We start from the raw sequence: 13,818 nt of genomic DNA, 5'->3' as shown, positions 1-13,818 counted from the left end.
CACACATTACGAGATCAGTGAGAAAATCAGATTGAATTTAACCGTCTACATCCACACAAAGGTCCAATAAATAAGGTCGTTGCAGGGGGAAAAAAGGGGGATATGAGGGAAGTATTGACTTTAGGAACAAAATTAGAATTGATCCGGTCAGCAGAGAGAAGATGTTTTACACTTCCTGCAGTGAATTGTTATACTCGTAGTCGAAGTAAACCTCTGGTAGAGCCATCCTCTCATTATTCTTCCAGGCAGGCGTGCAGTTCTCAGACTCGAAATGAGAGTAACTTCAGATGGCTTAAAAATCTTAATTGATGAAGCTGAGGTTGATGTGCAGGTCCTTCTCTGTCACTTTCTCTTCTCGTCAAAACGGCGCCTCTGTGAAGAAAAACCATCAGGGAGCGAGACTCTGCTGCTCTCTGCCAAGAAAGAAAAAAAGAGAAACCTTTTCTCCCAGCACATCCACATCTCCACTTTAAAGCGGAAAGATAAACTGTGACACTGTGGGATGTCCTCAGCTAATCCTTTTGAGAACACAAACAAAATCCCACCCCAACAATCCTGTGTTAATGCTGATGAAATCTTTAGGAACAAGGAGGCTTACAGCAGCTAAGTATTAGCTGATTAATATTCATCTATTCATTTATTGCTACTAATTTAAAAAGAATTTAGAAGTGATGTAGGACAGTTTGGTTTAGCTTTTCAACTTCTTTTCGTCTTAGAGGACCAAACAGCAAATCCTCTTTTATAAAAGTCCGTAAGTCATGTTTTTTCTTTTTTCTAACTTAATTTATTATAGGTATATCCAGTCTAATCCAATCCACTCCAATTTCATCTAATATGAAATATGAAATTCCCATCAAAACCGCTCAACAATCTTCATGTGACATTTTCACAAACGTTAAAGGTTCGTTTTATTACCGACAAACTGTGTCAGTCGGGCAATTTTCGTGTCAGCATGATGAGGGAACCTCATGATGACAGTTTCAAAACCCCTGGAGTCAGACATGTTTTCCAAAGTGAGACAGGAACATGTCAAATATAAATATGTTTGTGTGGATTTCATAAGATGTGTTTCACAGTGAGCACTGAAGTTCAGTCTTGACAACAAAATGTCTTACTTAGCCTAAAGCTGCATTAGCTAAAATCCATCCATCCAAAATCTATAAGGCGAAAAAAAAAAAACTTGCTGTAAGCAGTCAACCCTCTACCTGCAGCCTGTCCCTATCTATTTTAATTCCCTTCCATAAACATGGGCTTATGCATATGTTTCATAAACTAAGAACAAGCCAGTACGTTTTAGATTGTCCAGAATAAACAGGGCCCAACAGAGCTGTGGCCCTAAAACATTCATTGGGTAACAGTTACACAATTGTGTCTTTAATAGAAGTGGTCAGGATAATATATAAAAATCCATCCATCCATCCTCTGCTGTTTATCTGGGTCTAGGTCGCTGAGGCAGCAGTCTATAGAGATGCCCAGACCTCTACTCAGCCACCGGCCTCTAGCTTTTCTGGGGGAATGCCAAGGCCTTCCCAAGCCAGCCAAAAGTCATAATCTCTTCAACATGTAGGTTTAGGGTCTCCTCTTAGTTGCTTGAGGAGAGACCCCTTCCACTTCTTTGGTGTCCCACCAAAGAAGTGGAAGAGGTAGCCGTGGAAAGGGAGGTGTGGGCATCTCTTCATAGACTGCTGTTCCAATTCCCAAGGCCCAGACCGACAAAAAATGGATGGATGGTGCAGATGGTGTCCTGTTGTTTGATAAAATACAAAGCCTACTTTGTATTTTACTTGCTCAGTTTAGCAGGTCCACATGCATGCTGCTCCTTACACTTTAAACATTGTGCCTAACTCATGATATCATCTTTAATAGTAGTGGAGGGGGGTAACTTTATTATACCTGCTCCGTAAATACAAGTCTGAATTTCAGAATTGTTATTTATCCATCTTCTTCTTGGCATGCAGTCATGATTTTGGTTATCACTACCTTGGGTGTTAATTTGAGCAGTAAAAGCGTGGAGGCTTTTCTTATCCCTTGAACGCTTCGTGACACTGCTGTCAGCCCACATTCATAACAGATATTTATTACATCCAAGCAGAGATGTAAACAGTGATCCAAAAAAATCAGACAGGAGCAGTAATTTGGAAACAAGCCCAAAACCCACATTGTAAATGTAGCTAGAGAGTGCAGAAAAACGGCAAGCCATCATTTCTCAGCTGTCTGCCAAAAGCGTGCACAGGAAGCTGCTACTATAAGATGAACATAATAGAATGCTAATAAATCCTTTGGAGATCACCGGGAGTTCAGACTGATGTTTCCCAGAATGCTCATCAGTCAGACATGTGAGGGGTTGACTTACTCCTGGAAAGCATCTTGTTTCACCGTTGCTTTGCTTCATCTTGCGAATAACTGACATTCCTTTTTTTTTTAGACTGATGTAAATAATTACAGACTGCAGCTATCATTTACAACTTCACTGTTACTCAAACTGGCAACACATCACTCCTCCAGCGTTTTCCTGCTCACGATGTCCTGTTTTCCCAGGACATTCCCGACAGTCCTGGCTAGTTATCATCTTTACTGCGCTGCTGTAATGCATGAAAAATTATATAATTTAAAACACATACTGGTACTTAGCCATAGTTTTTTAGGCGTTACTTTGAATTTAATCCTCGTGAAATTAAGTTTGTGAATGGACTTTTAAGCATCCTTTCATTAGTTTCAATGCACAAATCACTTGCTACATGTTTTTATATGAAACCTGAAAGGTCAAATGGCCAACATACTCATCCTTTCTCCAAGGGTTTGACTTGTCTTTGACTCTAATATAGAATATAATTTACAAAGTTATATTCAGCTACCAGTCCTGTCTACACACTGGTTGAAATCTGATCACTGCAAAGCCATAAAGCCGTTCGGTCATATTTCACGCTCTATAGATTACACTAGTCAAGACAGAAATGTGCCATCACAGGAAAGTTAGAAGTAGACAGATGAAACCATGCTGGAAATGCACCCCTCCACTACACAGCTGAGGCACTGGATCTCCTCGTTGTGGAAGAGTTCAGAGTTTTTCCTGAAATATTTCTTCTGTCTGTTGCATTGCAGCAAAACAGGAGGAAGGTTTAATTTTTCACACAGTTTTTGCTTACTTGTTACTTTTCGATGAGCAAATCCTTGATTTCTTAATGACAGGACTCTACATAACAACCATTTCTCATGGAATGCTCTGTGATTAACGGCAAAACTGTCATGTATCCAACGTCAGTCTAAACAGTGACGGGTTGGAACTAATCGGGAAAGAAAAAATATGACCAGGCAACATTAGGCCTACACAAAAACAACATTAGTTAAAGATGGTAGTGATGATAATGATGATGAACAGTTGGTGGACTAATGCCAATAAAACTTAATTTGATTGTATAGAGCGATATTACTACAACTAAATAATGTCATTATCAGAGATGGGCAGTAACGCGTTACAAGTAACTTTCTTCTTCCAGTCAGAGAATGTTGCATATAATTTAATGTTTGCTTCATGCGTAAAGTTAAAAGATTAAAACTAATAAAACTAGTTTCAAAAAGAAACTTTTTTATTTGATTACATTTTATATGATGGATTATTATTATTATATGATGGATTGGGCTGAAAGATCTATTGCTTTATTTCCTATTCAGGCTGTAAATAATTTTTTTAAAAAGGTAACTAAGTAACTAATTACTTTTGAAAATAAGTAATCAGAAAAGTGCCCCTCCCTTCCTTCCCTCCCCATCTCCAGCTGCCTCCCTCTTCCCGCTCCACCACAACCACCCACACATACAGGGCCTTGGAGTAGGGGTATGTCACCAGGGTGCAGAGGAGGCTACCCCCCCCCCCCCCCCCAACCCCCTTCTGGCTGCCTCTGCCTCAATTTTATCCCACAACTTAGACATTCACATTACTCACACTCTCATTGCACATACATATAGGATCTTGGGGGTGGGCACGATACACGGAGTCCAAATTACCATCAGGGTGTACACCTCACCCCTGGCGTCGTTGCCCACCTCTCAATTTTGAATACACGTAGACATTGAGGGCTAGCAGGAGGGACCATGCGCTTACCTGCTGCTCCTTGGCAGGTAGCTCCATGCCCTCCTGGGTTTTAATTGCACCTTAGAACACACATGCATCAACACTACAATGAGCGGGTGGAGGGAGGTTTGGAGTCTTCTCTCACCCCCGTTCTCTGCAGCCTGCTGGAGCGGGGGGGCTAGGAGGAGTTGGCCGTCCGACTGCGGTCTGGAGTGTGGGGCCTCCCTGCTGCTGTGGAGTCGGGGCGGTCTGCCTCCCCCCACCGCAGGGAAAAGGGAAACACCACCTGGGTCTGGGTGCAGTTCCCCCCTCCAGGGGCGGGGGCACCTAGACCCGGTTTGTAGAGTACGCTTGGGGAGTGTGATTGTGTGTACAGCGTCTCTTTATGTCTGTCTCCACGTTGGTTGAGTGTGGAGTAAGTGCATATGAGAGCATGAGGGTGGGAATGGATGTTTGTGTCTGTGTGTGCCTGTATGTCTGTGTCTATATGTCAGGTTGGGTATCAGACGCCACCTCTCTGGGGACATCTCAGGCCCTCCAAGGTTTGGAGGCCTATCTCCCCCCACCACCACTTCCCCTGCCAGTGGCGGACTCCCTCAGGTGTCGGTGCGTTGGTGGTTCTTTGTGTCTGGGGGTGGGCGTCCAGGTACACACCGGCTCACTCCTTGGCGGCCGCTTATCGGGGCCTGGAGCCTGGGGCTCGCTCGGGCCACTTCGGAGGTGGGGTGCCCCCGGCCTCGGTCACTCAGGCACAGCTGGCTGCCGGCGGAGCTCACGGGCGCGTCACTGCAACTCCCCCTGGCTTCTGCTCCGCGGCTGCTGAGTGAGCCCTTATCTGGGACTCTCCTCAGCTCTTACTGGGACAGTGGCGTGGCTGCCCCTCTGTTGGTCTTCCTTGGTCTCTTGTGTTCTGGGGGCCTCTGGATGTCTGGAGTTTTGATCTCCTCCATACCTGCTTCATGCCCTGGAGGACGGGGCTGTGGCTCCCCACACTCCCTAGCAGATCGTTACATGGAGAAACCTTTGGAATGCAAGCATACTGATCCACACAGGTATGCACACAGGTGTACACACGGGTATTCACAGATGCGGACTACAGCTTTCTTGGCTGCTGCCTCAAAGCACACTGTGCGCTGTCTATCTTGCGTGCTGCACAATATCGTTTATTATTTAGTATCTACTGATATCTACTGCTAGCTAGTTTATTGTGATGGTGCCGTTTTTTTTATTATGTTGCTCTTTGTTGTTTGCTTTCTCTTCTGTTTTTTTTCTCCATACAGGTGACCCAGGTGTTTTGGGGTTTTTTTGTTTTGTTTTTTCTTTCTTCCCCCCTTCTCACCGTCTCTTCTCCCCTTTGGTTTTCTTTCTCTCCCTCTCTTTCTTTCATTCTTTCTCCCTGTCCTATCCCCCAGTCATGTCTGTCCCGTTTGTAGCAACTGAAAATAAAATAAATTCATAATTATAATAAAGGTCAATCAAATGGACCAATATGGCAAGGCCATGATGATCCACTTGGTAAAATAAATCCACTTGGCATCTTTCTTGGCCTTAAGACAACAATTCTGATGGCTAAAGATCCAAACGGGACACAAAAAAGCTAAAACAAACAAACAAACAAACAAAAAAAGATTGTGTGGCAGGGGACAGTTGATGATGTGGCACACTTCCTTGCTGGCATACTCAGGATGGCTAAGAGGGAGTGTTGTCTTTCAAATGTAAATCCCAGTTAAAAATGATCCAGACATTTAAAAAAAAAAAAAAAAAGTAACGGGATTACTTTTGGGGGGAAATAATCAGTAATTAGTTACTGATTACTTTTTTCAAGTAACTTGACCAACACTGGTTATCACAGTGGCATATAGCAGTCACATTTAATGTGATGCAAGACCCTGTGGACTGTATCAACTGTAAACCCACACCTGATGAACTGACAGGTCAGTTACATGTAGTCCTTAGTTGATGTGGGAATTCCTGCTTATTATTTTTTTAATGCTTGTAATCTTTTGAACACAGCTTTGAGGCGATGAATGGGCTAAAAATGCCAGAAAGAGCTCATTAACATCAGGTACATTTGTAAATATATATACTTGAAAAATCGCCTTAACTGGAGTTTAAATCTCTACTCTAATCCTTGCATATGGCCATGACTGCAAATACTATAAGAATTAGAGATGGACCGATCCGATATTACGTATTGGTATCGGTCCGATACTGACCTAAATTACTGGATCGGATATCGGAGAAAAATAAAAAATGTAATCCGATCCATTAAATATCACGAAAGCACCTCACAAAACTTGCAACACGCCGTAACTCACCTCAGAACGTTAGCACGTCGGAGCAGTATGCATCACGTGATAGAGCGGCTGTGGCATGCGGGACCTGTGGTGGTCTGGATAGCATTTGGAGCTTCGCTAGCAACCCGGCATTTCATCTCCGACAAAGTTATCCCGAGAGAAGTAAAGCAAGTGTGTAAGTCCATCTCTGAATGTTTGTAAAGCATTCCTGCGTTAAGCTTAACAAGCGATATATGGAGCGACTGCTTCTTCTTGCTGCTACTTCAATCATGAAACTGCTTAATGATCAGCTGATCGGCTTTTCTGTCGGGAGTCCGTGTCTCTAGTTTGCTTTTGGCCCACTTTGCACCAGAAAGAGGAAACCAGCGGCTGAACAACAGCAGCACGTTTAAGCTTGATCAGCTGTTGTTAGAATGTATTTAATATTACTTTCTACTCCAGGATCTTTTTCTACGTAGCTGACGGCTGTAACTGTGCAGGGGCGGATCTAGCAAAGTTTAGCCAGGGGGGCCGATAGGGCATTAACAGGGAAAAGGGGGCACAAAGACATACTTTTCTTTCTTATTCTCATTTAAAATGTCTAGCTTTTAATAAATAATTATCTGACACCCAAAGTTTTAATTTGATGCAAAATGAATAGAAGTCCATTACTGTATATAGTAACTATTAAGTATAATATATATACCCTAGTAAGCTATAGTACTTTTTCCTTTGGGAAGGTACCATCTGTGCAGTCTGCAATTTTGTTGAAGAAAGATGTTGAATCTATTTAATATTTCTTGAAAAATAATTGATTTCTGTGCATTTTTTTTCACACTGCATCAAATTAAGGTTGATTACGTCGATTAAGCATCATGAGGTGGAGCGTGAGGGGTGGTTCCCTATTTTTTATTTATTTATTTTTGTTGCTGGGAGTTGGAACCCTATTAGTTAGGTTGCTTAATATATATGCTAAGTACTCTTTAAAATACCAGAATAGGGAGGATGGTGTAGGTTTACAGTTTTTTACAGACGCTAGGACACATTTCTCAATACTTAGGTCACGTTTGCAAAACTCCTCACACAGTGAGCACAACAGAAGTCTATGTGGGCTAAACTGAGGACCAGTTATCATTGTTTTGGCACAAAATGCATTCAATGACTACATCTCTCAAATTTCATGAATCATCTTCTCACTCAGACACAACAACTGCCAAAAATCTTTGTACGTACAGGACATTTTGCATGTGCTTACATACTGTTTTCAAAACTGTTAAACTTATGGCCAAAACAATAACATAATGCAAAACTTGAAAAGACAGCAAAATCCAACAGCAATATTTTATTGAAACATATTTTAAATCTAAAAATGCAGTTTAACCAGCCACAGCTTATTCTCATTGTAGATGAACATCTACACAGGTGTTACTCCTTCAATTTTTCAACTCCTTCAATTCTGGCATGCCAGAAGATTCTTTCCTAGGTGTATTGCCCTAGATGACATAAGATGTGATGTGGCCAAATGGAGAAGACCGAGTAGATTAGCATTACTATTGTATGTGTATCAGTGGATGGTGTGTATACAAATTCTTGTATTTTGGGATTACTTAGTGCAAAAAAATAAAAATACAGAAACAAATATTAACGAATTCTGCATGATGTCTGATTCATTCCAGTAACATATATTGAAATTATAAACAGAGATGTGTCCTTGTTTTACACAAGAAAACACTGTGTCATGCTACATGTTGTTAGTGTTTTTTAGGTCATTGTTTTGTGGGTGACAAAGTGTGTTTGTCGGCTGTCAACCTTTGCTAGTGTTCTGGAAGAATGAGTTTATTTGAGACCTGAATGAAGTGTTTTGGTAGTTGTAGTGCATTTTGAATGTGAAATGAACTGCTTTGCCAAGCTGACGGTCAGTTAGGAGGATTGTGTGAAGAGTTTTGCAAAAGTGACCTAAGTATTGGGAAATGTGTCCTAGCGTCTGTAAAAAACTGTAAGTTTATTAGATTGATCAGTATTGCTGAACTATGAAATATTTTTTTTGCATACAGGTATAACAGAATAGCTTTAGTGTAGTTGTTGTTTTAAACTTGAGTATGAACTTATACAAAATGCAGCAAGATATTTAAAAAACAGTTTTGTTGATTAAAAAACACTATATCGGATTCATATCGGTATCGGCAGATATCCAAATTTATGATATCGGTATCGGTATCGGACATAAAAAAGTGGTATCGTGCCATCTCTAATAAGAATGAGATCATGAGGTTACAAACGCAAACAGCTGGAATGAGTTTCCTTCATATGGGTTGAGCTTAAAGTAAGATAGGTGTTATAGTTTCTAGGGATGCACCGATCAACCAGCCAGGGACTTAATTTGGCCAATTTCCAGCTTTCTCGGTCCGAACGTATGAGCATCTGGTCAGCCTGCTGCTTACAATTATGAGCTGATTGTTTCATGCATACACAACATCCACACAGTGGCGCATGCAAATAGTTGCACACACACTCACAGCCACACACTAATATATTTATAGTGTTAAAGGTTGTCACAGTATGTAAACACACAAAGTTTGTTTAAATAAAACGTGCGACAACACAATGAAAACGCTTGCGACAACAGACCGAATCAGACACGGAAATCCCCCTTAGCTTAATATTTGAAAGAAGCTAACAAAGAAAAAGTGACTAAAGCCAAAGCTATCCAGAGCCCAAAGCCAGCCACAAGCCAGCAGCAGGGATCAAAACAAAGGATCAAAATTTTCAAAGCAATTTTTTTTTCATTATGAAAATAATATTTTGCATCGGACAATTTTTTTTCTTGATGTAATTCTTAGAAAGGAAATAGCAATGTGCTATTTGTCATGTGCCAAGAGAATTGCAATCCATGTATCTCGAATAGTTTCCAAGTTTGTGGGTTTCCTCTAACCTATGGGAGAATTTTGAGACGCTATTAGGACAGTTTGCCCACAAATAGCCAATTAACAGCTGAAACAGGAAACATTTAAGCCAATCATGTTGTTACTCACAGTGAATGTTCTGTGTTCTGTATTACAACTATTTCTGCGTCATAGTAGAAGGCATAGATTTCAACCTCTGATTGTGGTATAGTGACTTTTTTTTCTTGTTCTTCGAGTCTGGGTCTGCCAGAGGTTTCTTCCTGTTAAAATAGATTTTTTCTTCCCTCTGTATTTGCTCATTGAAAACCTCAACAACCAGAGGACAATCTACTATTGTAGGGTCTTTACATACCTCATGGCATCAAGCACCTTGAGGTAAATACTGTTGTGATTTGGCACTATATAAACAAAATAAGATTTATTTGAATTGAATTGCTTGTGTGGGATGAGTAGAGGTGGGTAGAGGCTAGGGCCACTAAGGAATGTATAATGTAATACATGCGGAGCAGAAGTACAACTTGCTTTTTAAACCTTATTTTTGTGCAAAGCCAACAAACTTTTAAACTGACTTTCCTTGAAGCCAGAGGAATTATCACGAGTCTGCTTATTTAGCCTGCTGACTGACTGAACTCGTACATTTTTTTTGTTTTTTGGTCGTGAGCTCAAGGTGACAGCTTGGATAAATAATAGTCTGAATGCTCTACTGAACTGAATAAGCCTCGAACATCAGACTTATTGTGGCTGCACTGACAACAGTTTGAATGGTGCTGTCTTCTCATCACTGCTGTAATTAGTGAAATGCATTTGAACTGAAAAAGCAGACTACAAAAGCAGAATCTTCATAATCCTTCAAATTATTTAAATCAGTTGAGTGATCTTTGATTTCCATCCCTACTGTTCAGTTTCCTCCATTCTGTCATCAGAACTCACTACATGTCACATGGTGACGACTTGCTTTATATCACATGCTGTTTCCGCGCATCACTTCCTCTATAACACTTCTGAATTAGGACACCAAGCTGTAGTGTGAATCAAGCTCTATTTTTTGATGATGATCATTTTTCTGGGGGGGGGGAAACTGGGAATTTAAGTGACAGCGTGCGCTTCAGAGCAGAGCTTTGTGCGCTCTGACACCTCTCCCTCCTCTCGCTCTCTGTAGAGGTGTGGGATGATTTCAGAGTGAGCTGTATAGTTTCAGAGTCACAAAGATTCGGGCATCTCAATGCCACTCTTCCACTGAGCTCACACTGATGTTTCTATTACACTTGTCGCCATGGAGACCAACATCCTCTCCCCCATATTCTGCTGCATCTCTAAATCTTTTCTGTTTCCCACATATGTACCGCCCAAAGTAGTGGCAATGAGACTGTGCCCTTTTTAATGCTCTGTGCGGATTTCCCTTGTTCCTGCAAAACTGAGAGGAAGTGATGTGCTTTGAGAATACTTATTATTGTCTGTATTTCCCACTCAGGCAGTTTCATTTCAGATGTAAAATCTCACTGCGGGCAGCTAGTGCGTGATTTGCACTGATGCAGCACACATTGTCATGCGTCTACAGTGACAAATAGCATTCTTCTCACCTTGGGGCATTGTTGACTTCTCACAGGAGCGTTGTTTGTTACTGAAAATGTGGTTCAGACTAGCTTGGCACTTCCCAGAACAACCCCCACCCCTTGGTCTTTTCTCACGTGTTGAAATTTATTATTGGCAGGTCCTCGGTGATATCAGATCCCTTCGCCCTATTGCCCCACAGCAAGTCAAATGCAACAACAGCAGAATTGATTATATGTGGACCACAGAGCAGCACTCAGAAAATGTGTTTACTCCCTCTCGTCTAAATGCCAAGAATCAGCTCTCAGCAGACGCTCGCCTGCCCGATGAATGTTTAATGAGTCACAGAGCTTCTATAACTGCCCGCACAAACACATTTTGAAACAGGTAGATCAGCAGCGTGTCAGTCCTGAGGCATTAAAAAAAGGTAAATGCAGGAAAGTATTTTTGCAGAGTTATGTCTGTTTCCTGGTTTATATCCCTGGACCAGCTAGATTGTGTTTTGATGATTAGCTTAGCAGGTAACTGGGAGCAATTTAATTATAGATTCATGTAATAATACACAGAATCTTAAAATCTATATAGTCGATAAGAGTCATACTGACAGATTTCTTTTATTTACTACAGAAGCATTTCACCGATCTGGCTAACTTACTACTACAAAAACACAACCTCCTTGACAAAGGTAATAATGATAATAATCATAAAAATTATTATATGACCCCTGGTACAGTGTACCAGATGTGATGTAAAAAAATATAATATATTTTAATGTTTTCCTGCATTTTGTGCAACAAACAAAATGTTATGTTGCTTGTAGCCGTCTGATAACACCTGCATCCTCAGTAAATTCTGCTGAAGTGCCCTTAAACCACACAGGAGTACCATCAAACTGTCCATCAATAAAACAATGACAGGATGAAATGAAGCAGCTGGATTCACCTATTTTAGTCCAGGACACTCACACTCTCAACACAAATATTTGAATCCTTTTTCCTCTCACAATGTTTTGGTGATTTATAGTTTTGTGTATTAATTTAGATTTTCTGGGTTGTTGTTTTTTGTTTTGTTTTTTTTGGGGGGGGGGCGGTAAAATATACACAGCAAATTCAAAAGTGTTAAATTTTTTGGTGTTAATAGTCTCCTTGCAAAAGTAGAGTTAATTTTACTCTAAGTAGAGTCACATTCTTTTAATGTAACTCTGAGGTGTAAAATGATAGTAGTTAAAATCGAGTGTTAAAAATGAGTGTTTCTCTGTCAAATCTGGAGGTGTTACAATGGAAACATTAACTCTTGACCTCTTAACTCTGAACTCCTAGAGGGGCTATGACACCAACAGAGTAAATTCACAGACTCCGCCCCCAGCACGGCTCCAATCAAGCTGAAGTGAAGCCGTTTCAGAACATTTTGCTCTACATATTTGAGTTGTTTGCCATGCTTGGTAAGTCATTTTTTCAAAGATTGTTTCAATTATTTCTATTAACTTTTACTTCTGTGGCTCTTTGGAGTTGAGACAAAGCTGTGTGAAAGGCATTAGCCATGTTGCTCGCTGATAGCATAATATTCTGTTTTAGCTAGCTGAAAGGTATTGTTTGCGGGCAAATACCACAGCCTTGAAAAAAAGCTTGCATGTGAATTTTCAGTCAAACTTTTGGTCAAATACACCTAAAACAATGTCTAGAATGTGAAATGTTGGTATAATGGTGCTACTTGAAGCCTGAAAACGATCGCCCATAAAAAAAAAAACTAAAAAAAAACGAGCAAACAGCAGTAGCAGACGTCCTGACTGGATTCTACGGTAGCATAGATCCCTCCAGAGTTTTGTGCACACGGTTTAGGTAAAAATGAAAAAAGTTGAGGTTTTACATTTAGTTCAGTATTACCTGTTGCCTGTGTCCTTGTTTTTTGGGAAAATACTTTACACAAGTAATGGCTCAAAGAGGATTCCTTTTTTTTTTTTACTGTGCTGCAATTGATTACTGGATTATTTGTGCCATTAATTAGTGTCAACTAATTTTTATTCGATCTCCACACAGGATATGCTTGTGAAGATGGAATATGGGGGAGAGCAGAAGTGCGTTGAAGTTCCACAAAGTGATGAATGAAGGACATGCATATTGTATTGAAGAAATAAGTGATGAGAATGCTGTTATTTGCATTTACCATGTCAGACCTTTTGATAAACAAAATTCTAATGAAAGTGAGAACATGTATACTGTTACATCTTTCAGAAAATGTTTTGAAATTGTGGTGCACAGTTCAGAATAAATGTTTTTCAAAAACCATTGCATCTTTTTAGTAAATGTTTATTTCCAAAAGAAATTTCTAGAAGTTCAGAACAGTAAAATTCCCGCTTTTTAGAATGAATTAGAAGATAACTCTTACGTAGTTAAACTAAAATACTCTTTGAGAGTTAATATATAAACTCTTAACACCAAGTGTTAAATTATCAACTCCAGACAGATTTGGTGTTTAACACTAAATCAGAGTTAACGTACCAACTCTCCAAAAAGAGTTAAATTAACACTCTCTGGTGTGGACCCATATAGACACTTTAATAGTGTTGAAATCAAATCCGACAGTGTTAATTTGGACATGCTGGATTTACTGTGTACTTGATTAAGAATTGACCTGCGATAAGCTCACAAAAGCTTTTAACAGAAGGAAATGCTGAGAGAATGATGCTGTGAATTTTTCAGCGTTGCACGACATGAATTGTCGACATGAGTAATTCTAACTACTAGAAATATGCCATTTCTCTTAGATGATCATGCTGGTGGTGTTAGAGTGCGACAGTTACCTGCAGAAGTGTCACGTGGACGTTATGTAACACCACACAGACTTTCTAACAAGGAGCTGGCAGGCTTTAAGAGTGTTTGAACTCTTATGCACTCTCACATCCACCTCTGTTGAGTAATGAGGGCTGCTGAGCATGTGTGAAATACACTAAAATTTCATCACATATGAAATTCTTTCTTTATTGTTTGTCAGATTTTCTGTCCCACTTCCTCTTGTCCTC

At 40.3% G+C, this 13,818-nt stretch overlaps 1 protein-coding gene and 1 long non-coding RNA gene across 3 annotated transcripts in view; both read left to right on the top strand.

Moving 5' to 3' along the window:
• The window catches only part of LOC146705052 (alpha-1,3-mannosyl-glycoprotein 4-beta-N-acetylglucosaminyltransferase C-like), a 95,515-nt gene that overhangs the window by 37,918 nt on the left and 43,779 nt on the right, over positions 1–13,818 (top strand). The gene's annotated exons all lie outside the window — the stretch shown is intronic.
• On the top strand, positions 11,913–13,084 carry LOC146705053 (uncharacterized). Its single transcript, XR_014921678.1, has 2 exons — positions 11,913–12,240; positions 12,836–13,084. It is a non-coding gene; the product is annotated as an uncharacterized LOC146705053 (long non-coding RNA).

The sequence above is a fragment of the Copadichromis virginalis genome, linkage group LG7 (assembly GCF_057382275.1).
Source record: "Copadichromis virginalis isolate Kocher_CV1m ecotype Utaka linkage group LG7, C_Virginalis_male_GT1.1, whole genome shotgun sequence".
In the NCBI taxonomy this organism is placed as follows: domain Eukaryota; kingdom Metazoa; phylum Chordata; class Actinopteri; order Cichliformes; family Cichlidae; genus Copadichromis; species Copadichromis virginalis.
The sequence above is the reverse complement of the archived record's forward strand: the minus strand, read 5'-3'. Positions and strand labels throughout refer to the sequence as shown.